The 27,506-nt window shown below is 42.3% G+C and overlaps 1 protein-coding gene across 3 annotated transcripts in view; it reads right to left on the minus strand.

Annotated features, from left to right (window-relative positions):
- Positions 1-27,506, minus strand: part of ANKRD44 (ankyrin repeat domain 44) — a 144,647-nt gene that overhangs the window by 87,703 nt on the left and 29,438 nt on the right. The window lies entirely within an intron of this gene.

The raw sequence follows: 27,506 nt of genomic DNA on the forward strand, positions 1-27,506 counted from the left end.
GGGGCTAACATCCCCCAATGGCCCTAATAATAAGTGATCCTCCCCTCAGTTCCCATGGGACACCTGCAAACTATACACGGCTCATCAGTGTGAAAATTGCATCTAACTGCTAACAGATTTGACAATTAAAAAGAAATTGGCGAGCATTTTAATACTGAAAGGATAAAAAGGAATTCTAGCATTTCGGTTTCAGTATGCTGGTATACACTAAGAGTAAATACAGATTGGTTCCTGAGCTATTTTTGGCCAGGATAGAACTTGGCTCCAAGAAGGCACATTTCCATCTGGCTTTATATAGCTAGACTTCAGCCTTAAGGATTACTAATGTTTCCAGGTGAAACAGAGGGCACTTCCTGAAATTCCCTGGATTCCGGCCATTCTCCTACCACAGAAAATTGCAACAACTGAGTTATATTTTGACAACAAAATAATATACATTTATTACACCCACTGAACAGAGTTCTGAAAATAGGCATTTTAAAAATGTGTCTGTCATTTCAACCAGGAAGAAAGATGCTTTCAGACTGCTATACTAAATGCCAAGTACAACTTTCCTTTTAAACTACATTTCCAGCTAATTTCAAAAAACAAAAGTCATCAGCAGTGCAGAAAGGGTTTCCGTATAGAGGCAGTTCCGGTAATGTAAAGTTAGCCTCAGCGCAGGTGTGCCAAGAGCAGCTTACTTTCTGGAGGCAAGTATTAAAAGCAATGCGCAGGTGGAGGGTTTGAAATGCGTGGGACTGGGTTTGCCCATGTCTATTTCTGCTTTTCTGACAGCTAGCTAATTGAAACAGGAGATGTTGAGGGTCAGGTAGTTTAAGAAGTCAAAATAAGAATCCTTCACCACCACACCAAAGTCTGATTTGCTCATGTGAGAACAAGATCTACAGAATCATATCAGCAAGCATAACATAAACAGCCTCTACAAATGAGTAGCATCAAAGTTTGGCTCACTCTCAGTCCTTTGACCTTGAAACGCAATATCCTCACACTGACTCTCCTTTCTCCACCAGGAAGCAGCTTTGGACTGTCTCACTGGGCAGCAGGCTGGTTTTTTTCTCACAAGCTCACCTGATGCCTATTAACCATATTTTCCCACAGGAGAAGCTAGGTGCAGATAATGAAAAAAAGAACCCAAAAAATTATCCTGATTTTTTTTTTAAACAGTTCAAAAGTGGATCCTTTCAAAACAAGAGGTTTTTTTTTAACTGTATTGCCATAGTATCATATTTTTAAAAGGGGCAGAAGTTAGAGTTTTAAGGGCCAAAAGCCACTGTAATTTGACCCATTCATAAGTCCCTTCCCATAAATGAAATAAGAGTTGAACTCTGGCATTTTTAAGGACAGGGACTTGCCTTCGTGAGTCAATGTAATTGAAACTTTACAGTGAAACTTTTCACACCTCTAATCACCTGTTCAAGGTAATGGTGTCAAAATGGACCAATGAGCCATCACCATTGACAGCGCTAAATGGTGTCAAAAGGTACCATTGGCAGCAATAATGGTGTAAAAATGGAGAATTCGATGTCATCTAATCTGATTACAAAAGCCATGCCAGCTAATAGGAGAAGGGAGCAGGAGGGGGTCAGGGGACACATGCCTCTTTTTTGCTGCTTACATTGCTTAGAATGTGAAAAGCACATCTCCGTAGAACAACAAATCTGTAATTTTACTAAAGTTTTCTTTGCATACTAGGGGTTTTTCTGCTGCCTGGTAATACAATGGCAGTTTCATGCTGAGGGAAGCTGAAGGGTGATAAGGTGCTGAGTTCCATGATGCCTGGCGTGATTACTCCATTATTGGCTGTGCCAAGTTTAGATTTTAAGATGTAACTGATATGTAAATCTAAAGCTCCTTTTGTCCATAATGTCATGTCCACTTGGTGCGCAAATGCAATGCTGGTGCATACCCCCAATGGTGGCAAAAAATTGGAGGGGGAACATAGTCTCATATATTGTGCCCCCAATATAGACAATAGGGAAGCAATTTAAAGATGACAGTCTTATGAATCAAACTCTTCATTTGGGGTATAGAAGGAGGATGGTGAGAGAACTAAATTTAAAAGAGAGGTGGGGAAAGGAGAGAGTATAGAATGAAGTTCAAGCCTCCACTCACTCACACATGATTCACACTTGGGGTGGGGACAGAGGACAGTTATTTTGAAGAACTGAAGGTGGCACTAAAGAGGCATTGCGAGTGTTTGTAGTCTGTTCATTCAACCACCTGCTATCTGATGAACAGGTTTTGAATAAGGTTGTCATTAAATGACCTAGGGCAGTGCGTCTCGGCATTTTAGGCACCAGGACCCACTTTTTAGAATGACAATCTGTCAGGACCTGCTGAAAGTGATCTCATTAACCTGGAAGTGACATCATCAAGCAGGAAAATTTGTAACACCCCCATACAACAAAACTGAAATTAAGTAAGTAAATTAGAAGTTTACAATAAGTTTAAAAAATTATTTAAAATAAAGAACCACCCTCATAACCTTCCCAAGCAGTTGCTGATCTGTTAAAAAATATTCCCCAAACATCCCAAAGGCTGCAATCCTATTTATCCTTACCTGGGAGTAAGTTCTCTTGACTATCATTGTTAGAAGCATAGTAGCCTGTTATAAAGTACAGAACTGTAATATTTCCGCAAATGCAGTCACATACCATGGTAGCATCAAGAATAATATCTTAAAAATAAAATACATATTGAAATGAATGGGGACCCAGTTAAAATTGACCCATGACCCACCTAGTAAATCCTGACCCCCAGTTTAAGAAACACTGTGCTAGAGACTTTAAATATAGTATGTGCATATAGACAGTTGCTAGATGCTCCAAAAAAAAGGGGGGGCAACTGTTCCCCCAAACCTTTACAGTCATTCCAGGGTGACTGGAAGGCTGAACTAGAGAGCAATGCAGCGTTGAGGGCCAGAAAATTAAATAAATAAATGAATAAATTGGAGGACTGATGTGCTGAGAGCTTGACTGAATACAATAAGTGGGTGGGGGTGGAAGGAGGAGGAGAGCTGAGGCAAAATTGACTTGCACAGGAAGAGGGGGGGTATGGATTTTGAAAAAGCATCAAGCAACCAATGAGGCAAATCTCGAACTTTGTCTCAGTTTCTGCTCCATTTTAAGTTTAACAAACATTATACAGGCGTGTGTCACTTAACAACCTTCCGCTTAACAATGGACCACATAAACAGTGGTGGTCAAAGCACAACAAAGAGGCTCTTAATGAGGCAGTCAGTACTCCCATAGCCTGCAGCAGAGTGTCTGTTCACACAACAAAGAGGCTCTTAATGCAAAGAAGAGGCAATCTATCTCCACTAGCCTGTGCAGCCAGCTAGCTAGTGTCTGGTAGGGAGTGTCTACATAACAAAGGTACTAGTCTGGACTGAATGTTCACTTAATGACCTAATCGCATAAAAATGGGGATAAGATAATGTATCCCCATCGTTAAATGGCACACACCAGTATTCATCTTAAGAAGAAATTATTACATACAGTGGGCCCTTCTCATCCACAGGTTTGGAACTCTTGGATTTGACTCACCATGGGTTCCAAACCACTACAGGGCCTCACTTAACCTCATGTATTTATATTTATATTTACGGTCTCTCAGCATCAGTATATATCCCATTCAGTCACTAGAGGTGCTGAATATAATGCAATGTAAAGAAAATCTTTCCATTAATTGCATTACATTAGGCACCTCTAGTGGCTGAATGGGATATATACCCAGAAGTGTATCTTTAGAGTTATTTTTAGCATTGAGAGGCTGGGGAACCTCGGGGGCAGGATAAAATCCTCCCAAGGGCCGGCTTGGCCCCCAGGCCAGGATTTGGAGACCCCTGCTCTAGCACTTTCTTAGGACAACAGCCCTGCACTTCCCTCATACTTTGAAAAATACACATGCATGCAGGCTACCTCCCGCACCCCCACCCACAGTGCCCAGGAACCAGCGCATGGATGGGAGACAGACCACCTGCTACCCACCATCCCCTTATAAACTTCCTATTAGGCCCTAATCTCCCAGCTAGCTTATCTAACAATTTGGGGGGGGGGGGAGAGACAACAGCAGCAGGATTCATAAAATAGCAGTGGGAAGACAAAGATAGTTCGTGGCTACCACAACTCCCCACTGACTCCCAGTAAAACAGCCATGAGTTCAGGTAAGTAATCCCTGATGCAACACTAACACAAAACAGCCCCCATCTTCATCTATGAAGTACTGGAGGACGAGAAATGATTAAGGGAAGGTAAGTGAAGGTGAAGAAAGGAACTGTAATGCACATCCTCTCACACTGATCTTGCCTTCCTTGTGTAAATCACTGTATTTAACTAAAGTGGATTGCATTATGCCCATTAACAAGATCTGAGAATCTCATTCCTCCGCCCCCTCTTTTCAAAGGCTAGGAGGTAAACATTTTGCTCTCTAGTGGCCCACTAAAAGCCAACAAGAAAACTTTTTCCACTTGCTTTGCCAGATGTAGAGTCAGCAGAGGATATTCTAAAGGCACAAAAATTCTCATCTGCAGGGCAGCGTGCACTGAAATCACTTTCATCTACTGGTTTGAAAAGTTGAGAAATCCTCCTGAGAAATAGGTGGAAGGCAAAGGTTTCACTTCCTGAGTCCCAGGCTTCCAGTTGCGAGACGTGTATTTGTTAAAACTTTTACAGTTTTTTTATTCCAAGCAAACTGGGGCAAGGTTAGCATTCAGAATATAGAAAATGGTTCCAGAGATTAACCCAGCTTTGAAAAGACAAGAAATTCCAGATCACATTAGCCCCATGATCATCCTTTTCATTAACAACTGCTTGCAACTACTGCCAACTCCATCCCTGCTTGCATCTTCAAAGAAACGTGTGTGGCATTGATTTAATGGTCAATTATACCAAGATGGACAAGAAAGTCAGAGCAGAGCCCTCAGTTATCCAGACTTTTTTTCCTTCTATTTTATCTTTACTGCAACGTTTTTCAACTGATAGCCCAAGTGCCACCAGTTATACCTGGGTGTTGTCCAGTGGTATGTGCGGCTTCCAGGGGACACCTGATGTCCGGCAAATAAGACCACAACACAATGCTACAAACAGGAGAAGGTTCAGTTCAGTGGGAGGAGCTCCAGTGTGCATTTTTTATGCATCTGAAAAGCCCAGCCTCTCACCCTGAGCCTCTTACTACTGTTTGTAATAATAATAATAATAATGCAGGTATTTATATACAGCCTTTCTTGGTCGTCAGATTTCTCCTCAGACTTTATTCAAGGCAGTTTACATAGGCAGGCTGTTCAAAATCCCCATAGGGATTTTTACAATTGAAGAAAGGTTCTATCTTTCAAGAACCACAACATTTCAGATGGATCTTTCTGATATGGTATCACATTCTGGCCTCCAGTTTCCTCCCACGCAAGCTGACAAGCAGCTCCTTCATCTCTCACATGGAGAGCAGCCAAGACGCTTCTTCACTCACACCAAAGAGCAGGTGGAATAACTCAGCTCAGCTTGTCAGTTGCTTCAAGGTCTCACCATTCACAGTGCCGGTGGCCTCAAACTAGCAACCTGAGGATGTTATCTTCAGGCAAACGGAGGCTCTACCCTCTAGACCAGACCTCCTGCCAGCATCGCATCTGGCCTCCCAACCAGGAAGTAACTGGCGATAACATAATCACCAGTTACTTCCAGTGGTTTTTAAGATAATTAGACCATGAGAAGTGGTACATTGGGGGACAGTGTTTGAAAAACACTGCTCTACTGCATCTTGGATGTACCACTAAGAACATGTGCCCCAATGGACTCATTGAGAAAAGTGGATTCAAATCCCAGGGCAGCCATACTGTAGTTGCTGAATTAGGGCATAATCCTAATCAGGTCAACTCAGAAGTAAGTCCTATTTTGTTCAATGGGGCTGACTCTCAGGAAAGTGTGGTTAGGATTGCAGCCTTACTGTTACTGTCACTTGCCCTTCTTGTAAAAGGAAAGTACTATGGGCCTTCCTTACAAGGTTCTTGTGAGAATGAACAAAATAGAGTATCTATACTGAACATTAGCAATAAAACAGGCTATGCATGTAGATAGATAGTAAGTGAAGCTCTTGACAGTATAAGGAGAACATTCAAAAGTTTTTTTTTAGGATAAGAAATCTGTAAAGCAAACCTCTCAAGTTCCAGAACAGTCAATAGTACGAAGGGAATTGTTTTGATAAGAATAAACCAGCCTCTCTTAAGTAGCAGTAATTCATTCAAGAGGTGAGGGGGGAAGGGAAGAGAAAAGCCACACTTAGATATTCTACGCATATGGTTTCTTGCTTCACTGTGTTTTCAACTCCGGAAACTCTGGCATGACTCTTCACTCATCTCTGCTTAGTTCAGTGATAACAGGAAATTAATGCTATGAGGTTTACTCTAAAGACTACAAGCAAATTATTTTAGCTTTATGCTATTACGATTTTTGAGTCTTTTTCCTAGTGTTGGTAGAAAAATACAATCCACGTTTAAAACACACATGCAGAGAGAGAGAGAGAGAATGAATTTAAGCAGCCATGGTATAACTGACTTATTATCTTCAAATGGTAACAATTTTGGAGTCATGTTCCTGTTGTTTCTTAAACATGGTGTATTTAGGCAAGAAATGGATAGAAGAATTGAGATATACGCATTTATCACACACAGTCCTAGAATATCCTAAACAATGCTTATAAGCAACAGAATATTTATTTATCCATTACCTTGCAGGCCCAAAGTTCAAAGGCTAAAGGGCCTTTCATGCCCCCAACAGACCCCAACAAATTAAAAACCACAAAAATAACAAAAAATTATTGAATGAAAAAGAACTGTAGGTTCATGTCAAACCTACAGTAGCAGGTTGTAGAGTTGATAGGGCCCACAGCAGCAGTTTTTAAATGTCCTACTAACATCTTACCGAGAAAGCAGTTGATTGTATTTTAGGTAGGATCCCACCCTCTGCCTTGATTCACTGGGTCCCTGAGTTGCAATCATCTGAACTGTGTAGTCTGCCTGCTGTGCTGCTTTTGCACAAGTGGCTGTTTCGACCTGTGAAAGTTCTGAGATTTGGACAAACCACCAGGAACAGAACCAGTAGATATCTTGAGGGCTGAGGGTGCAATCCTAACCAACTTTCCAGCACTGGCATAACTGTGCCAGTATGGCATGTGCTGCATCCTGCAGTTGAGGGGCAGTCACAGAGGCCTCCTCAATGTAAGGCAATGCTTGTTCCCTTACCTCAGAGTTGCACTGCGCTTACCTCCATGCTGGAAAGTTGGTTAGGATTTCGCCCTGAGTGTATTAACCTTCCCTGGCTTTATACGCCCATGTAGAGAATCAGAGTTCTGGAGAACGGAGGTGTAAAAGATTGCGGGGGTCACCAAGTCAGATTGCCCAATCTCATGCCTCCAGGCTTTCTAGATAAGTCACAGATGGGGAAGCCACTGGAAAAGGAAAGGAATCACAGTGAAATTTCAGAATTTCAGGAAGAAATTCTTAACTGCAAGGGTGGTTCAGCAGTGGAACAGATGGTCGAGAAATGTTGTGGGTTCTCCTCCACTGGAGATCTTCAAGCAGAAGATCGACATGCACCTACTGAAGATGCTCTAAGAGGATTTCCTGCTACAGGCAATGGGTTGGAATAGATGACCTTGTGGATCCCTTCCAACTATAGATTCTATGAAAACACTCTTGTCCAAATTGGGTGGGAGGAGGGATGGACATAAATGACAAAGGGCCCTCATAAGTACCAGCTTCTTTCCACATGGAATTAAAATTTATCTTAACTGATTGCATTATATTCCCACAGCTTACTGGAAGAACCAAGGCAGCCATTTGGAGAAACAGAATAGATTATTGTCTGGGACCACTTGCACATCATTAACAACAGAGATTGAAAAACATTGCAACATCTTAGGGCCCAATCCTATCCAACTTTCCAATGCCAATGCAGCTGCAATACAGCCATGAGGAAACGGAACAAACATTCCCTTATCTGGAGGAGGCCTCTGTGACTGTCTCCCAGGATGCAGCACATGCCCTGTTCACAGGACTGCATCTGTGCTGGAAAGATGGATAGGATTGGGCCCTTAGGCACCAGCACCAAATGTTAAGGATCTATCCCTCCACGAGGCTAAAACAAATATTTATAATCCCAAAGCCACTGAGCAACCAGCCACCTGAGATTCTACAAGCCCTGTCCAAAGTGACATAAAATGATATGTCATCCTTTTTTACCACAGTGCAGTTGTACTCTCATAAATTGGTCAAAATTTCATAAATTGATATGCCAATAAAGGTTTCAGAAAGAGAATTGGTCAAAAAGCTCATCAGTTTCATCCTTATTTGTCTGCCCATTTATGCTGATAATATAAAGATGCCATTTTTAAAAAGCAAACAACATGCTTTCAGCAACAGTCCCATAGACAGTCAGGCTGTTAGATCCCACTGAAGTCAATATGAATCAAGCAACTTGTATGTTACACTAGAACCTGCATTTCAACCTCCGCATCTCCTTAGCAATTTCTCTATTGTGGCCTGAGAATCAAATGTTACATCTTGCCCTGCTTTTAGCTTTGCTAAAAAATCACAGATCAATTTGGGCTGAAAATATAGAAACACTTGATCAAACAAATGAGAACAGATCAAGTATCTTGAGAAATTATAGTTCCTCTTGAAATATAATAAACTCAGGTAATGCTCCCCTAGAATACTTGGTTCAGCTGAACCAAGGCACAAAAAACTTGGAAATGGTTGCAGCCACCAAAATAGTATGTCCAGTTCCTTACTTGTCTGTAACATGCAACTGAATTTACCTCTTTGGGATGTCACAGCATTGCATGTATTTCCACCCCCTCCCTTGGCCAAGCAAAGATAAGGAGTGTAGGTGGGCAAACACTGAATGCTGTGATGTCATGATGCAAGTTCAGTTCTACCAAATGATACAGAAAGAGAGAGGAGAACTAGATGAATGACAGGAACTGCAACAGTACTCTAACCACTACTTTGGCTCTCTCTCCCAATGTATATCATTTTTTTTTGTACACATAGAATACTAGTATGAATGCAGTCACAATGATCATGAACAATCAAACTGTAGATAAGAGCATGAGGTGAAGTCTCCAGCTCAAAACTCAGTTCAACCACAATCTCATTGGGTGGCCATAGCTCTGGTAATACTATGACAATAATACTGAACTATCTTACAGGTTAGTTGCAAGAGAAGCAGTTTCAAGTTTTAGGGCAGTGATTCTCACATATATAGCACCCAGACCCAATTTTTAGAAAGAGAATCTGTCAGGACCCACCGGAAGTGATGTCATGACCGGAAGTGACATCATCAGGCAGGAATATTTTTAACAATCCTAGGCTGCAATTCTACCCACACTTACCCAGGAGTAAGTCCCATTGACTATCATTGTTCAAAGAATATACATAGTAGCTTGTTAACAGTACAGATCTGTAACATTTCCCCAAATGCAGTCACATACCATGGCAGCATCAAATCTAATTAAAATAATAATAAAAATAAAACATTGAAATGAATGGGCACCCACCTGAAATTGGCTTGTGACCCACCTAGTGGGTCCTGATCCACAGTTTGAGACACACTGTTTTCAGGAAAGCACTGAAGGAATACTAAGTAGTCTTACTTTTTGTCAGAGATTCTTATGAAACTATAACACTCTATGAATCACTTTAAAACGTATTTCATCTTGCAGGCCATGCCAAGTAGGCGTTATAACTATAACTACAGTATCCCTAGGAGATGGATGAAAATAGACTACCACTTAATGCACAGTTACCACTTCCAATACATTCAATGTGGCGGTTTTAAACCATGCATGGAGTTGGTCATTTGCAGGCTCCTATCACATGTCACACAGTAGGCCAGCTTTGTCATGATCTTCCCCTCACTGCTGCTTCACCAAAGGGAACAGTGTCTCAACCTGTACCCTGCAGGACCTACAGCCAACTCCATGCAGTTAGCACCACTAATTGGAATGCTTTCAAGTTGTGCCCAAGTGGTTACCCAACTGGTGCATTAAAAGTGGAATAACATTGAGCTAAAGATATGGACGCAATTCTGCCACACAACTCTACCATGCCCTTGGGTCACAGAATGGGAAACATTTAGCAACTCCAACCCTATTAATAGAGCTCCAGATGCCAGCAATGCAAGGGATTCGTTGCCAATAGCTTTTCTATTTATGCCACCCATTTTCTGCAATTCACAGTGGCAATGATTCCGTCACTAGAAAAATGCTTTTCACATATATTTCCAAGAACATATTCCTGGACTCTGCTCAGTGGAAGTCAGGCCACCCACCATAACAGGCATGTGTGCACACATTTTGTTTGACATCTGTTTCCCCAAGTATAGTGCTTTATTTTTCCCCATGGCACTGAATGGCAGCCATTCACATATATGAGAGAAAGTAAAAAAAGGATACTCAGGGACACCACAGTGGCTATTTCTGATTACATCAGTTTATTGTGAGAGAGGCAGGTTTGTCCCTTCCCTAGTCTAAACATTTACCACCCACTTGCATTAACTCAATGAGATTCACTGAGAACTGAGGCCATCCCACCATCTTTATGGCCCCTTCTCCTTCATATGCATACCCTATGGAAGACTCTGAATTTCTGAAATGGGCACTACTCTACTATGGTCAACATCCCTGATTTTTGCCTATTTCAGACACATCGAAGCCACCAAGGATTCCTGCAATGTCTTCATCTCATAAAAAGCTGCTGAGACATCTTGCTACACTCTTCATGGGCTTCAACCCTTTCCATTTCAGCTCCATTGGTAGGATGCCATGTGGCAGGGCAGAAAGGTTCTTTTGTAGATTGCTCCCTAACACAACAGATCCTGGCCAGCCTTCCTGCTGGAAGTGGCATGAAACCTTCAACTGGTCATTGAAGCCCACCTGACCAGGTCAAGGGAAGATAAGTGCCCCATTGGTCATAAACTCACAAATCAGATGAAACCTAGGGATACTGGCATGTGTTGTCACAGTCTACCATTAGAACCAGCTACTGTTTTAACAAAAGTCACAGCTACTCACTCAGTAACTGCAGAGACTGGACTCCTGGATCAGTGTAAGAAAAAGCAAAGCAAAATGATTTAAGGGTTTTATGTTTGTTTTGCTTGCCTTCTGTGTCCACCTTTGCCACCTGGTTGCTGTTTGAACTGTGCCCAGTTTCCCCCCAATGTTTTTTCCGATCTATTGTTGGATTCCTTTAGACTTTTCAGAAACCTTTCTTTTTAAAAAAAAAAAATAGTATTATCTACTGGCAATAGTTCATTTAGGAGCAGGTTGTCATGCTTGTCTGGCTATCCCAGTTTCACTAGTATTTGATTGTTAAGTAGGACCCCTCAAGTTTAGGGACTACTCGTTAACCTGAGAGATGGCTTTTCCCAAGACAGCCTCTTTCAATCTGGGCTTCCTAGTCTTGGGTGGGGGCAACAAAAGCTATAGTTTGTCCCCCAATAAATCCTAATCTATCCAGTGGGGAAAGCCAGGAAGAAAAGACCGTCTCTAACCACTAGACTCTGTTCCCGTTCTGCCTGTCACCTTTCTCTTCCTCTGACATACCTACACACTGTGTGTGGGAGAGAATTTTGAATTAAAATCTTAATTGCATTTATCAAGAGACCTCTAACAGATTGAAACAATGCAAAATGCAGTTTCAATAAAAACATTTCAAGATGTAACTATGTATTGGGCTCGTGCAGTTAAATAAATCTACACCATCGCTTAGAACACATGGTACCAATTTGCTTTGTATTCAAGGAGGAGGGGTGATGGCATCGCAAAGAGCACCCATTGTAAAGAAATGCAAATATGTCGTAGACCATTTTTCCCCCTATTCCACGCTCGTACACCCTGTAAGGAGACATGTCAAGGTTGAGAATCTCTTATCTGTCCATTAAGCTGTAGTCTCTTTGCAAACCTAAACTAACAATAAATACTACAAGAACAGAGCTCTGAGGCCTAAGCCTGGCAGCTGTTTGTCAAGTCACTATTTTAAAATTTCTAGAGACAAAGACTGCACAGCTTCTCTGGCTCCACTAGCCAGTTACAAAGATAGTGTTCTTAGGTAAGCTAAGATACATTATGTATATTCACCCAGAAGGAAGTCTCACAGGTCCAGTAGAGGTAACTCTCTAGTAAGTCACACTGAAACCTTAACCTGCTGTCTTCAAACAGTTGCTATTCTGCTATTTAAAATTCTCCTCAAGGTTCAGTATCACAATATACAGAGCCAGCCCAATCCCTCTGTCATTTTCCCCTTGTGCGTCTCATTCCCAGTTCTACTCTTCCTCCTTTCCCCTATATCCATACATGCCTTACCTCAGTATTTTAGTACAAAACCCACCAAACGCTTACATAAAATGTAATTATTCTTTTTGAATCCTCCTAGGTTTCCCAAAAGTGCTTTTATTTAAGTGGTTCTTAAAAACAGGAAAATCTCTTTTCATGAGCATGACGAGAAGGAGGTTATGCAATAGAAATACAGATTATCACAACTGTCAAAGCCAAAAGGAAAGCCGGATGATTTCTCTGCATTCAAAGCTGATCATTCTAATTCACTGACGTGGCCTTGATCTCAGAGTCCTGCACAGTGCTGTGGTTTTGAAAATGCTGACACACAAAGATGACTCTGCCTAAAAGTTGCATACGAACTGAATGCCTGATGAGGTTCAGCGGGGGCAGAAAGAGAAGTGCTCTATGAACATAAGAACAGCCCCACTGGATCAGGCCATAGGCCCATCTAGTCCAGCTTCCTGTATCTCACAGCGGCCCCACCAAATGCCCCAGTTGGATGCATGGGAGTTGGATGCATGGGATGTGGGAAAGGGTGCGAGAAGAGCAGAAGGGGTGGGGGAAAGGTGGAATGTTCCCAGAACTCAGTGGATGGCAAAAATCGCATTAAAGCAAGTCCATTTAAAAAACAATGTCCCTTTGCTAGGCAATTTAAGAACATAAGAACAGCCCCACTGGATCAGACCATAGGCCCATCTAGTCCAGCTTCCTGTATCTCACAGCGACCCCACCAAATGCCCCAGGGAGCACACCTGATAACAAGAGACCTGCATCCTGGTGCCCTCCCTTGCATCTGACATAGCCCTTTTCTAAAAATCAGGCGGTTGCACATACACATCATGGCTTGTAACCCATAATGGAGTTTTGCTCCAGAAACTTGTCCAATCCCCTTTTAAAGGCATCCAGGCCAGATGGCGTCACCACATCCTGCGGCAAGGAGTTCCGCAGACCAACCACACGCTGAGTAAAGAAATATTTTCTTTTGTCTGGCGTAACTCTCCCAACACTCAATTTTAGTGGATGTCCCCTAGTTCTGGTGTTATGTGAGAGTGTAAAGAGCATCTCTCTATCCACTTTATCCTTCCCATGCATAATTTTGTATGTCTCAGTCATGGTCCCCCCTCAGGCATCTCTTTTCTAGGCTGAAGAGGCCCAAACGCTGTAGCCTTTCCTCATAAGGAAGGTGCCCCAGCCCAGCAATCATCTTAGTTGCCCTCTTTTGCACCTGTTCCATTTCCACTATATCCTTTTTGAGATGCGGTGACCAGAACTGGACACAATCCTCCAGGTGTGGCCTTACCATTGATTTGTACAACGGCATTATAATATTAGTTGTTTTGTTCTCAGTACCTTTTCTAATGATCCCAAGCATAGAATTGGCCTTCTTTACACATTGGGTCGACACTTTCATTGACTGGTCCACCACCACCCCAAGATCTCTCTCCTGATCTGTCACAGACAGCTCAGAACCCATTAGCTTATATGTGAAGTTTTGATTTTTTGCCCCAATGTGCATGACTTTACACTTACTTACATTGAAACACATCTGCCATTTTGCTGCCCATTCTGCCAGTCTGGAGAGATCCTTCTGGAGCTCCTCACAATCACTTCTGGTCTTCACCACTCGGAAAAGTTTGGTGTCATCTGCAAACTTAGCCACCTCACTGCTCAACCCTGTGTCTCCAGGTCATTTATGAAGAGGTTGAAGAGCACCGGTCCCAGGACAGAGCCTTGGGGCACACCACTTTTCACCTCTCTCCATTGTGAAAATTGCCCATTGACACCCACTCTCTGTTTCCTGGTCTTCAACCAGGTCTCAATCCAGGAGACGACCTGCTCTCTAATTCCCTGACTGTGGAGTTTTTTCAGTAGCCTTTGGTGAGGGACCGTGTTGAATGCCTTCTGAAAGTCCAGATATATAATGTCCACATGCCAGATATATAATGTCTCCTGCATCCACATGCCTGTTGACCTTTTCAAAGAATTCTAAAAGGTTTGTGAGACAAGGTCTGTTTCCTTACAGAAGCCATGCTGATTCTCCCTCAGCAAGGCCTGTTCGTCTTTGTGTTTTGAGATTCTATCTTTGATGAGGCATTCCACCATCTTACCCAGTATAGATGTTAGGCTGACTGCCCTATAGTTTCCCAGGTCCCCCCTCTTTCCCTTTTTAAAGATCGGCGTGACATTTGTGATACGAAACCATCACAAACTCACACAAGTTGTTCAGCTCCGCATGCAAACAGTCTTGACCAGACTTGATCACAGCTCAAGCAGACAAAGTGCAACATGGGAATCTGGCAAACAACATCTATATATAAACACATGAAGTTGCTGTAGACTGAGTCAGACCGTAGGCCCATCTAACTCAGAACTGTCTGCATTGACTGAAAGTGGCTCTCGAGGGCTTCCGGTGAAGAACTGGGGGTAAGTTCTTTCCTAGCACTACCTGGAGATTGAACCTGGAGTGGTAGAGCAAAGTAGAAACTCTACCACTGAGTTACTGCCCCTCTCCCAAGGATTTCCAAAGTAGGGGTTTCCCATTATCATGGCAGCTGGAAAGAGATGAATTTTGACCACAAGTCACAGAATCACCATCCATATGAGATATTAACACACCACCTAGAACGGTTTCAGCTTGGTAGTCTTCCAAATCAGCTGGCTTTGCACTTCTGAAGGGTTTGTTGTTGTTGTTGTTTTTAATACAGCAGCACTGAGGTGACAACCCTCAGACACTTATCTGAGGCATTTCACTTGTTGACTGTACTATGCCCTTTCTGTAAAATATTCTTATGCAAAACCTGATCAGCACAGCAGATCCTGCCAAGACTTCTGCCCATGGGGCCCTTTGGGAGGTACATCATTTGTATGATTCTCTCAATACACTGTTAGGAACACCACATGTGCTGAAGCCTTTACAAAGGCCCGGCAGATATGGGTATGAATCTCACCTCTGACATGAAACACATGAGATGGTCTTAAGCAAGCCCCTTTCGTGCAATCCCAGCTCCACCCCCCACCCCACCCCCGTTGCAATACGAGGATAATACTACTCACTTGCCTTACAAGACCAATATAAGAGTGAAGAACTTTAAACCTTCAAAAGCACTATAATGTCAAGTATTCATATTGCATTCTTATTAATAGCTCAGGCAGCAAGTATTTGTGCCATCAAATAGATACTGAATCAAGAAATTGAGAAGGCTTTATTTTGAGCTCTAGCAATTTGTGCCTCCATAAACAAACCGTTTTCAAGAAAACGAACAGCAGTGTAATTTTTTTGTTTCTTAATTATTGTCTCCCCTGGAAAGAAAGCAATTCAGCAGCAAAAAAAAAAAAAAATTATTTCCATTTTCAGCATTTGTGCTGTTGCATGTTCCATGTTGCCAACATGTTATTGCCTGCACGCATAAAAGAAAAGCAATGTGTTAACATTCAAGAGGCTTTCTAAAATTTGGCATTTCCTGGGGTGGAAAGAAAGAAGAATTTGGACAGATTAAAGTTCTAGGAAGCCCAGGCTTGCCAATGACACAGACGGTTTAGATGAAGTTTGATGGTTATTAGACAAATTAATGTCACTACATCTTGGCAACACCAGTATAGTTAACAATTTACCCCAACAAAAGAAACTAACGAATCTACTGTCTACAAAACCTTCAAACTTGATTGAGGACAACTGCACCCTTTTCACTTTGAACACTTTGTAGCTCCTACTTTGTGGACAGCAGAGAGGTGACAGAAAATCCCAATTTTTTCAGGGAAACATCTACCTTATGGGCAAAAACAATTTTCTATCCTTACCACTGCCTGAGCTATCCAGATGTCCCATTCTCTAAAACTTGTCTTCGGTGACTAAAGCTACAATCTTATATACACTTACCCAGGAATAACAGAGCAATCCTAAGTATATCTACTGAAAAGTATCATTATGTTCAGTGGTACTTACTCCTCACCAAAAAAACACTCTTTTATTGCCATCATTACAAAATCACACGAACAATTTTTGCAGTATGCATACACTTTCTGCAATGTTGTTGACAGCTGTGGCTTTCCAATGCATGGACACAGAGCATGGGCTGTGAAGAAACATCTTCCTGAAGGAGTTACACAGATTGTTCCAGGAGAGCCAGAGATCCTCAAGTATACCTAGAGGTTATCAGGGTAAATGGATGTCATTGACCAAATAACATTATGAAGGAAAAGTTGCCCCATAATCCCACTGAAGGTTGTAAGTCTCTCTCTGTGTGTGTGTGTCACTTCCTGTTCTTCCACTTTAGCACTAGATGACACAAATGGCAGTGTGAGAAGTCACCATCACTGCCAAACGCCAAGATGAAGTTGATCAGCAGAAGGGGATATTATGGTCCAGTAAGACAGTCACACAGTATAAATAAATAAACACAGTAAACACATAGTCATCACAGAAAATGGCAGCAGCACCAGTGGCATAGCTAGAGGAGGATCAAAACAGTCAGTGTTGATGGTTCCCCTCCTCCTCACTGCCAGAGCTATACTGGGTGTTGAAAAAAACATGGTGGCGTCTCCTCTGTGTTGCCCTTGCTGCCCAGTATGGCTCCGGCAGTGAGGAGGAGGGACTGCTTACATGTCTTGTTGTGGAGCTGTCAATATTTAGTGTTTTGATCCCACTCTAGTTACACCACTGAGCAGCACATTCAGGTCACTCTTCCCCTTCCAAATGTTGAGCAGGGCTTAACTGTATCATGACATCACCATATTCTGTGTTCCTTGGAAGCAGCACCCAATTGGGTGGAATATGGCTGGGGAAATGCAGAACACTGTGACATCATAAAATGGTTAAGCGCTACCAGAGCCGGGGGTGGGGGTGGGTGGGAGGGAGCCTAGTTATCATTTGCATATTTAGGGTAACAGCTCATTTACCCTATAGGAAAGGAACTTGTTTTCTCCCAGGATCTGCACACTGAAAGTGGGAAATCTGCATTAGAAAACCTAGCCTTGTATCATCCCTGACAGCTACTAGGCAAGAGATGAGCATATGCTAAGTACTCTGGTTTTAAGCAGTCCTGGGATCAGATATAGCCAGTACATATCATTCCCTGTAGAATGGTTGATATACTTGGAAATCCCCTTTTCATTTCCCAGCCAGTCCACACCAATAAGCATGGGATTAAACAGAATTTCAAGGAACAATAGAGAAAGCACATCAGAGAGTTCCAAAATCAACTTGGGGTTCTGCATGAACTGCACCAAATTTGTTCTTTTAGTGGGAATCCAGTGCTACACCTAGTCATTTCTGTTCTTGGTGTACTTTTTCCTTTAAAGAATCATCTTCCCTTCTGGGAGGCATCATATTTACAAGAAGTAGTTATGAAAAATATTAAAAACAGGAGTGAGCCGTGTTCTGCAATGGATAGAATCTGGGCCAAGTACAGTATCGTCACATAAAAGATGCTGTTGCTAACATTCCACGTTCTCATTCAACAGAGAAGTTGCTGGTCTGTATTGAGCCAACTGAGTCTACTCGGAAGAGGTGTTGCAAACACCCTGCTGGTTTCTGTTGTGTGAGTGGCAATAGTGGGCCAAAATCACATGTCTCTAGCCAGCTGTAATCAACAGCTGAATGTGCTTGACTGTACAAGGCTGCACATACAGGGCCAATGAAAAGTTGCAAATCTTTCCAATTTGCCAGGTATGCTGCCTCAGAAGTGTACCATATCTGGCCTTCCATTAACTCTCTTGAAGACATCTCCATGCATTTAACATGATTTCCAATCCCTGAAAAGGTGCTACACAACCTCTGAGGCTATGTTTTTGCAGCCCTGTTCCAGCTGCAACTAGAGCAGATGGTTCCACCGATTGCTCCACCTGCAGTACTAACCATTCAGATTCCCCAGGGTAGCAATTTGTTTGCAGAATTTCTGAGAAAACCTCAGGAAACTCTTCTGGCAACATCAGTGCAGAACCTCACATCCCCTTCCTCCTTCCCACACAAGCTCAGCCTTATCTAAAACCGTCAAACCTCTGCAAGTTCATGCTTCCACCATCTGACTGATCATGCGCAACGACAGCTTGCTAAACTGTGCTTAACAAAGCAAGCGTTTCTTCACTGATCCAGGCACTTCTTGCCATAGAGAACGTTCCAGCACGAGGTTTATGTGTGCAGGGGCAAAGGCCCAATTTGAATGGCTTTCCAACCACTTTTAAATAAGAATACACAACTGAATTGAGCTTATGTGTAGGATCCTAGAGTCAGGCACTACCTGGAAGAATGAAGGACTGCACCTCCACTTCATCACAGATGAGAATTTAAGGGCCAGGTAAAGGATCACCAGGCCACAGACAAACGGGAAGAAGCAGAAACCGTCACCAACAGAGCTCCTGTGAGCTGGCTCAGAGAATAATACATCTCTGGCCTGATGAGAGATTCTGGGCTTCATGAACAACCACTTGGCCAGCAGTTAGAACCTTTAAATACAGCAGTGGTCAGTTTTGAAGTTCGGGTGCAAAAGCCGTATGGGAATAGTCTTCCTCTATCTGTGTTTCAGGTGTGACCAGCGTGTCAGCCTTTGGCAGCAACTGGCACAGATGACAGGGTTGCCTCAATAAAGCCTCATTAAGTTGAGCCAGGAGCAATATCTTCTCCATGTTAATAGGAGCCAGATTCTACCTAGCCAATAGCTCCCATTTTTCAATGTCTCCAATAACAATGGCCAGCAGGTTCGTGATTCAGTCCCAAGGCTTCCATAGCCCACTGAGAGGTTCTGAACCCTCATATAGGGAATCGCTTTAGCTAAACATCAGCTTATGTGTCTTGCTAATTAAGGTGCAATTGCTAAAGGGAAAAAAATGGTATACTTATGGGAAACGCTTAAGAAAAGAATTGCAGATTCCTTCTGTGGGATGGCCTGAATGCACTGGGTTAGCACTTGGTATTGTGAGTGAACTGTACCCTGTATCCTGACAGTGTTCTTCCTTTTTAGCAGTGGTTTTACTTTAAGACTAATGTGCATTTCTTTGTTGATGCTTTGGACATAATAAGGAATGTCCAGTAAAATATGATAATTTAAATGGGAATGTGTGACCTTATCAGAAAGTAGGGGGTCACTAGTATGAGGAAGTGGGTGAGCAGACCAAGTATTCCTGCCCTATCCCTCAAAGAGGCCCTCTGCCAAATCCCTTTGCTGGAGATGCTCAATCCACATCTTCCTTGAGCCTCTAGAGCTGGAAATGGGAAAGGAGAGTAGATAGTACACTCAAGAATCAGAGCTGACACAAACAGCCTCCAAACTGCTGATACCTAAAGTAATAAACAAGTACATAAGAATGTTTGGGTTGCTTTTTGTTGCATGAAGAAGCTTCTTTGTTTTAGCTTTATCTATATGTCTGCTTCTTTTTTAGAACAACCTTCCACAGGAATCTCACATGGTTTGTAGAAACAGCCTTGCTAGCCAATGAGAAGCAATAGCTTCCCACCAGACTGGAATGTACACCTACATAGTTCATGTTATTGCAAAAACTCTGACTCAAAGAGCTATGCCCAACATTTTCAGCCCCTGCTGTTTCATCTCCATTACCAAACACAGAACAGGGCATATTCCTCTGATGATGTCAATCTGGATCCACGTGCATGGCTAGAGTGTGACAAGTTGCTCTACTAATTCAATCACCCACTGTGTAGATGAATAAAGAGGGGTAGGGGTGAGGAAGATCTGTAATCAAAGAGAGCAAAGAAACAGACACAAAATCCACCCCTCTGCATTTAAACATAGAGCACATCTTTTTTTCTTATTTAAATTCTGCCTTTCTGTCACAAAAAGGTAATGTCTTTCCATCATAACATCAAATTGCAATATATAAAATGCATGTTGTAAGTTCTTGCGACCTAGACCAAGGGTTCTCAAACTCCTCGGGAGTAAAACTCCCAAGGTAAGTTCTTGTGGGCGAGGGGGAAGTTAGCAACACGATCCCCAGGATTGTGCTGCTGTCAGTGGGGGCCATGGGCTAAAACAGCCCCTGGCTTCCTGCCCCCCCCAACAGATGCGTGATCCTGGGGAACACGTTGCTAACTTCCCAATTCCTCACCCCTTAAAGGGGTAGAGGCAGAGGGACCTAGGCTGGGGCATCACGATGCCCCAGTTTGAGAACTTCTGACCTAGACTCTCACATCTCATATTTTACTGAAATACTCAGTTCACAGTGTAAATTTGAGATGTCCAATATTCTAACATTAAGCACCAGTCTCCAGGTAGCACATACTTTCTTAAAATAATTCTGTTTTTAAATGGGCAGATAATTTCAGTAACTGAAGTATGCCCCATACTTCTTTCAGCTACTCATACTTACTCATACAGTAAGTATACTCATACAGTAAGTATACTGTACATTTGTTAGATATATCTTCACTTCTTCTAGCACAAACAACTCAGAATACAGACGTTCCTCTGTGCAAGTGAATTCGACATCCACGGTTTCAGTTATCTGCAATCCTCATGGATACCAGGGAACCACTTTAAAAATGGGCAGATGAAATAAGCCCAAAATAGCTTTAGTACCTTATCAGTGTGCCATGAGACAAAAAAGACTGAAAAATCACTGGGCTAGATGGACCTCTTCCTGGTGCTGGAAAAACAAGGGGGTTGCTAAGCACCTGGCAAATCACAACACATAGTTATTCAGCTGAGTTCAACTTTGTGGGTCATACCCTACATTATATAAAGCAGTGTTTCTCAAACTGTAGGTCGGGACCCACTAGCTGGATCATGAGCCAATTTCACGTGGGTTCTCATTCATTTCAATATTTTATTTTTAATATATTAGACTTGTTGTTACCATGTTATGTGACTGCATTTGAGGAAATGTTACAGACCTGTACTTTGAACAAGCTACTATGTATATTCTTTTAACAATTATATTAAATGGGACTTACTCCTGGGTAAGTATGGGTAGGATTGCAGCCTAGGATTGTAAAAAATTTTCCTGCTTGAGGAAGTCATTTCCAGTCATGATATCACTTCCAGTGAGTCCTGACAAATTCTCATTCTAAAAAGTGGGTCCCGGTGCTAAATGTGTGAGAACCACTGATATAAAGGCCTGGCATGTGATAAATAAAAGACACCTTAGTTCCATCCCTACCAGCACTGATATAAATCATTCCTGATTATTCTTCTACTGGGGAACAATGACCCTTAAAAACATATATTAATTCCCATCATCCACAGGCAATCCACAATGAGCTATTTTCATGTCCAACAGCAGACATTTACTGTTCGTATTTATATAGATGTTAGTTTCTGAACTTTTTGTGTCAGTCTTTCCTTAACTATTTATTTTCATTCACAGTGGGTATTTTACTATAAAAATAGATAGTAATATTACTCCAGATTGATACTGGAATTCTGGTACAAGGAGAAGACTAAGGTTTTAAATTCCTGCTTTGAGTTTAAATTCCTAGAGCACCTGCTAGTTGCCAGTGCTTAAATTACACAATGCATTCTCTCCCATAAATCTACTTTGCAGTTCTACAATTTTCTCTGAAACTTTGCTGCCATATGTGTCCTTGTGATATGATACCATTTCCTAAGCACTAGATCTCATCATTAGGTTTACAGATTTACCTTTAGGTGCTGTAAATAAATAAATGGAGCTAGGAGATAAGAACTAGGTTGGAAACAGCTTTGGTCCACCACAGCACTATCAATTAACTCCACCAAGCCCCACATTAGGTGGTTGTTGTTTTTTTTAAAGATTCAGAGATAGCTGTCTTCCTACTCAGCCACTATCAAAGTTAGGGAGCAATCCTAAGCCCTTATGTCAGTGCTTTCCAGCACTGACATAAGGACAATGCAGCTCTGAGGGAAGGGAACAAACATTCCCTTACTTTGAGGAGGCCTCCGTGAGTGACACCCAACTGCAGGATGCAGCACATGTCCCATTGGCACTGCTATGCCAGTGCTGGAAAGCACTGACGTAAAGGGTTAGGATTGCACCCTTAGTTTTTTAAAAGCCTCCATATCCACTAGGCTGGGGGTAAAGTAGCGATTACAAGCTTGAGCTATGAACTCACTCCAATTCCACTCTCCACCCAGCTGTAATAAATTCCTGGGACCTAACTAACAGCCCAATCCTACCTAACTTCATTGTAGTAAAGCAGCAGTGCCAACATGGTCTCTGTTGTATCCCACAGGGAACTTGTGGCATGTTGAGGCCTACTTGGGGTAAGGAACATTTGTTTTCTTGCCCTGGGATAAGCCCCCACTGCTGCCATGGGTCAACTTGGACCTCCATCAAAAATATAGCTGGTGCAAGTCTGCATTAACCCATGAAGGCGTATCAGGCCCAGGAAGGGGGATTTGGTTGGTACTGCTGCTGCCAAACCTGCCCCTTTCCTGGGCCCGATCTGCTTGTCACCCGCCCCATCCTTAAAAAAGTGTTTCACGAGCTGTAAAAAAAGTGTTTCATTCTCAAGCCTCCGTTTTTATCCTTTTACTAGGGGGGACATTCTGGAACATTTGTTGAGCTCTATGTTCATAGGATTGGGACCATTCTGGTGGCTGCTGAAGCTCTAAAGGACCATTTTAGAGGCTGATGCCTGATTTATGAATGACAAGGGCTGTTGCTATAATGGTGATTGGGCAGCAGTGCCCCCCACCACAAGAAACAGTTTGTATAACCCACTTTTGCCCAGCTCACAGGTGTACACATTTGATCCCTGTTGTGTATATGCAATGTGAGGCAGAAATTGCTTAACCTTTGATGCACATAGCCTAAACTGCCCTGTCAGTTCGCGACCCACCAAAAATTGGGTCTCAACCCACAGTTTGGGAACCACTCCTAGCGGCATAAATGGCCCATAGGATTAGGTCATTAATGATCATTTTCTTTATCTCAGTGCTTCAGCTCCTTCTCCCACGAACAAGGTTGTTGTAAAGATTATGTACATGAAGAGCTTGAGCACTTAAAGACATGCACAACATAAATGTCAGAGAAATTATCATCAATTCTATTTGATCTTTCCACAGGTATTACGACATAGTATACTAAATTATGACTAATGTCCGGAAGTGTGTGTCAGGAGCACCTAAGAGAGTAGTCTGAAGCAAGTTCCAGTGGAATGCATCAGGAATTGGCAGCAGCCCATTTGGGAGGAAGTAGCCCGTTTATCCTGGATTTTAAAGAGGAAGTATACCCACTGTTCTTCTTGCACCCTACAGAGGAATAAAAGGGCTCCAGGAAGACCACACTTGGTCTTTCAAAACAGACCACATCAGAAACTGCTACACAGCTTTTCCAGGAAGGATGGACCAAACAGGTAAGAAGCAATATCCTTTTACGGAACCAACACATTTGACAGACTAGGGCTGCAATCCTAACCACACTTTCCTGAGAGTAAGCCCCATTCAACAAAATAGGACTTACTTCTGAGTAGACCTGGTTAGGATTGTGCCCTTAGGTAGCAAGCTGAGGGGGGGGGGGAGAACCTATTGTTAAATTGCTCAAAAGTCCATATGTATTCATTATTTTCAACAAGTTATTTTTTTAAGGATCCATGGGGGGAAAAATCCAAGCTCTTTCTATTCCTTTTAGTAGTGTGTCCAATATGTGCATTAAGGTCTAATTAAATTCTTTCCAGGAGCAGTTACCTTCTCCTTATTTGGGAAAAAAATTGGACCGATGAAAAATCCCCTGCCAAGATCCTTCTCAAAGACATGTCACCTCTGCATTTAGATGAAGAATATTTATGGATTTAGACAGCATGTTTAAGATAGCCCTGGAATCACCTCCAGATTCAAAATGTATTGTTTGTTTTATGCCTGATAGAAGGCTGGATTCAAGATTCAAAAGATTATAAGAATTACCAGGACTTTGGGCAGCAATCTGTTTCCAAGTTCATGAACAATGAGCTAACAGCATGGTGCAGAAAAAAAAAACTGTTCTCTCTTTGAAACCCTGATTACAAAAGGTAGGCCCATATGTTAATATGAGCAACTGAAGTTGACCAAACAGCATTCCAGCCATATAAAGGTTCCCTTTTATAGCCTATATTGGATATTCAGCCTGGGCCTGCACTGTCCTAGAAGTGACATACAAGACAGTTGGTGGGAGGTGATTAGTGTTTTACTTAAGCTGTACTAAACATGAAGATAAGAAAAACAACAAGAGTCATGCACACTCTGAACTATCAGTAAAAGCTGAATGCCACAATTAGCTGAATGCCACAAAAAATACTGTTTTAGAGACGTAAAGTGGAATTTTTCAGTACCTTGGCATTTCTGTGATAAACCCCTATATACTTCACATTGGGAAACTAGATTAGAAAACAGGTTCAATTTTAGACCAGAAGGTTCAATGTGGACTGTGCTGGAATTATAACCCCCTTAGTGTCTACACCATAAAAGGGCTTGGGAAAGCATCCTGGAGTACTGGGTGATTATTGGACTCTGCATCTTGCATTACTTCTACCCCAGAAATACCATTCTCATCTGTGCTTGCTGTACATTCTCACCATTCTTTCACAATCTATACTTTTCAGTGTTCCAAAAGCGCTATACATTTATAATACTTGCCACTGTCACCTCTACCTTGCTGCCCAGAAAGCTAGGAAGGGCTTCCTGCTGATCAGTGATCACAGATAAGCGAGCAAAATATTATTTTGTATTATATTCTTTTTACTACTGTAACTATTACTATTATTATTCTATTCTTTTTACTACTACTATTATATATTTTTGGTCAGGATTCAATATTATCATATGCACTTGCTCAGCATGCACCAGGATTTGACATGATGAGGTTAAAATCATTAGGCAAGGAAAGAACCCACAGATTACTCTGCATGCAGCATGCCGGCTTGTTTAGCAAATCCTTCTGAAAAGCCAGAAAGAGACATTCGAACAATATGGCTCAGCATTGTAAAACCAACTATGTAAAAATGAAGCATTGCCAAGAATGGTAATGAACTCCTATAGATGGAAATAATCCAGCGAAAGTTATTTTAAAAAAATTAATTCTCATTGGAGTAGCTTTTCTTTTTTAATTGTAACACGTGCTTGCCATAAATGCTTACAAGAATATTGTAAGGAGTATTCCAGAATATACTGCTGGGAGTCAGACGGAGTATCAAATTATTCTAGTCAGCCCCTAAGAGGCATTTGCCTCCAAAATTTGCTCCAGGTTAAGGTTTCCTTCCTGTACTCAGTCCCCACGTTGCTTTCCATATGTGCAATCTCCAGCTTCAACAGCATAAAAACAAACGGACAAATTTATTCTCCTTCCCACTCTTTTCCAAAGCAGAACAAACAGCACTGCCATTCAGACTCTGCCAGAGTCTCTCTCTAGCCATTTCCTGCCTTCTTCACTTGCTGGGCAAAAGGCCATTGCCATCACCCTCAGGAGAGATCAGGAAAAGATTGCGAGGCTACAAGTCAGGGCTGCTGAAGACTGTAAGGGTGTGATAGCTTCAAGATCATACAACAAGATTCTCCAGGAGAAAAACTGAAGCACTATAACCTGAAAAGCCTGGATCCAACCCTAGAAAAGAAAAAAGTTTCTAAAACGGTCAAATAAGTATATTTGCCTATGGGAGTTCCTAACCACAGAAACACTTCTTTGGATGACAGCAGTTTTGGCAAGGGCCTTGATTCTTCCATGAATTAGGGGTGCACCCAAGAAATCAAGAGAACACTTTCTCTGTCCACCAAAAATAGGATTTCTTTAGGAGCCCAATCCTATCCTTTTCTCCTCCATAGCATACAACTGCACTTTGCTGTATGCTATGATTGGGGGGGGGGGCGTGTAGATTGGTTGGGGAAAGAGAAAATATTTTCTCTTATCCTTTTGTAAGCTTCCCAATTGCCTATGGGTCTTTTTGGACCTGTGCCAGCTCTTTAGCTGATACAAATCCAAGGAGACAAGGGGTGTGGGTCGACTGCTCCCAGAGGGAACAGCATTCAGCACAAGTTGCCTGCAACGGGTACCATTGCCTTCCAACTCCAACACTCCTTCCACTTTCCCTGTCAACTCGGCAGGCCTTCTTCATCCTACTGCTGCATGTATGGCTGCTCCTGCAATACCTGCAGTGTTCCGGAAATGCAGTTTGTGTGTGTGTGTACACACGTACATACATACGTATGTATGTACGTACACACATGCATGCAAGCACACCTTGTTGGCATCCTTCAGTCTCAGAAGACTATGGTATCACACTCTGAATAGTGGTTCTGGAACAGAGTGTCCTCTCCAGTGCATGAAGCCTGAGTAAAGTAGATATGGACAGTTACCCATGCAGAAAATCCCCCCTCTCCATGTCACTAAAATGGTTCAATGGAAAGGCAGAAGACAATACGGTTGGTTCCAGCGGTGTCGCAGGAATTGCCAGAACGTGACTGTGTTCAGCCATGAACTGCCTCAGGGACTCCGGCTCCGGATTTTGCCTCGAGGTTGACTCCTGAAGCCTTTTCCATAACTGGATGTAGCCACGAGGCAGTGGAGGTTTGGGATCAGAGTTTTTCTTCTCTCAGATGAGCTGCCTTCCCAGGCTGACGAGCCCCATCTACCCGGTGGCTGTTTAGTCACCTCTTACAACAAGTACAGCCAAACTGAGGGCCTATTCTTATCCCCCAGCCCCCAGGGGTTATGCAAGCACACAGGCACATGTATATGACTGAGTAAGGTGTGCCACTTTGTGTTGCCTGATGAAAGTAAGGCAGAATATAAATGTAAATGATAAAACAAATATTAAAACAGATGTGTGTACACGCAAAAGGGACAGACGGAAAGGGGGATTCAAACCTGCAACAGAAATTCCATTTTAATCATCTTTCCAGCTGTGCTATGGCAATGCAACTTCTGCAGCAGGAGAGCAATCTGACTCTTGACAGAGTTCTAGATAACATAAAGTCAACACTTTACTGATCATTTCATACTAGAGTCTCACCATTAAGGTCTTTTTTGCTGCAGAACAGGCACTGTGCTTCTTTAGCATACATATTTGAGCTTTGCACAGAAAATGACGCAGCTGAACCTTTTTACATTTCATGGCCTTCTGGTTGTATGGTTTATAATGCACACACATACTTAGATATATTTATATAAAATCTGCCAACTGAGGATATTGCAGGTCTGATGAAGTGGAGTCTAATCTGTGAAAGGTCATGCCTCAATAAGAGCCATTAATCTTTAAGGTGCTGTAATGTCCATAGCAG

The sequence above is a fragment of the Tiliqua scincoides genome, chromosome 1, assembly GCF_035046505.1.
Source record: "Tiliqua scincoides isolate rTilSci1 chromosome 1, rTilSci1.hap2, whole genome shotgun sequence".
Lineage (NCBI taxonomy): Eukaryota > Metazoa > Chordata > Lepidosauria > Squamata > Scincidae > Tiliqua > Tiliqua scincoides.